Source organism: Condylura cristata, unplaced genomic scaffold, assembly GCF_000260355.1.
Source record: "Condylura cristata isolate star-nosed mole 26May11 unplaced genomic scaffold, ConCri1.0 scaffold00013, whole genome shotgun sequence".
Taxonomy (NCBI): domain Eukaryota; kingdom Metazoa; phylum Chordata; class Mammalia; order Eulipotyphla; family Talpidae; genus Condylura; species Condylura cristata.
Window position 1 is genome coordinate 12,330,620 of NW_004567114.1, and position 1,727 is coordinate 12,332,346.

Below are 1,727 nucleotides of genomic sequence, written 5' to 3' on the forward strand. Positions count from 1 at the left end.
AAAATCTCAGTCTGTCATACCGCTAATACTGTTGAATTTGATAATTATCTTCAAAGTTATTACACAAACTGTTTAGTGAAAAATTCTTGAAGTGTACAAATATTTTGCTATTAATCTATCAATCAAAGACTTTCAGTTGTTGTTCAATCATTTATGAACCCAAATATTTTATTATATCAAATCACTTTACTCCTTCCCATTCTGTTGCATTTTCTTTATAGTCTATTGTCTTGATATATTTGGGCTAATAATCCAGATAACTAACATAGTTAGAAATTTGAATTTTAAATTGCAATTGTATCTATTGTAAATACAGTTCTATTTACTCACACTTTTTTTTTTTTTTTAAAGATTTATATATTGTGCATACAGAACTGGGGTACAGGCCAGAGGCTCAGGGGCAGTGAGAGGCTTCACCAGAGACAGAGTGGGGAACAGAACAGGCAGATGGAGGAAGTACACTGCTGAGGGGAGCAGCGGGCGGGTCAGGAGAGGTCTGTCACGCCATGTGGTCTCCTCCGGGGCAGGCGGGAATCGAACTCATGCGGAAGCGGCTTTAGATTCTCAGTGCTGTGCTTTAACCCGCTGCGCCACCAGAGGAGCCCTTACTCACACTTTTTAAGGTCATTACTACATTGTTTGAAATATATGTTCACTATTAGTGAGAATATATGTGTGTGATGTGTGTGTGTGTATTCTACATTTTTGTAGAATATTTTCACTTTCTTATGGTGAAAAAATTATATTTTAAATTAGCCTGCTGGAGTCAGTTTAGATGATCCCAATGTGTTGACAACATCCAAAGCATGGTGATAAGAAGCCAGTGGGACATAAGCCTTCTTCTTTCCACCAGGACTGATCATGGCACTGACCTTGGCCACATCAATGCCACAGAGCTTCTTCACAGCCTGTTTGATCTGGTGTCTGTTGCCCTTGATACCCACAATGAACACTAACAGGTTGTTGTTTCCTATTTTATTCATCGCTGACTCAGTGGTACGTGGGAACTTGATGCTGACATAATGGTCAAGCTTGTTCTCCTGGGTGCACTCTTCTGTGGGTATTTGGGTCGCCTTCCAGATAGCAATGTCCTGGGCCTCCAAGGTGGATGAAGTGTGGATCTTCTTTTCTTTATGGCTGTGGATGCATTTCAACACTACTTTCTTGGCCTTCAAGCTTTTCTTGGTCTTGGCTTTGGGAGGGCAGGCTCTTCCTTCTTTGCTTTTAACACCATCTTTGTGAAAAGTTATTTTTCACTCTTAATGAAAGTTTTTATTATATATGTATAATCTGATCACATAATTAGAAATGAGTATGATTCTGTTATTTGCTTAAGACTGAAAAAGTTTAAATTATTATCTTGTTTCTAGTCTATGTATATTATATACTGTAGTGATGCAATTTTAAAATTTGAAATTTTAAAATATAGTCAGTGACCTGTATATTTCTACAAGGGGATTAAGACTATGCATAACCTTATATAAGCCTGCATATGTCTAGTATAGGTATATGTAATGCATATATGTATGACTGCAATACATGAACATATATATGCATACACATGTATATATACATATATGCTGACATACATGTGTTTTATATGTTGTGTGTTTATATAAAATCTACAATAATTCCAGAAATTTATTTTTAGTTATTTGTATTTCCTGTTTTTATAAATTTATTTCTATTGAACATGAAATGCTTATTTCTTTAAATTATAATAATTA

General features: G+C 35.4%; 1 pseudogene; it reads right to left on the reverse strand.

Annotated features, from left to right (window-relative positions):
- Positions 1-752: 752 nt before the first annotated feature.
- Positions 753-1,234, reverse strand: LOC101634234 (annotated as a pseudogene).
- Between the last annotated feature and the right edge of the window lie 493 nt (positions 1,235-1,727).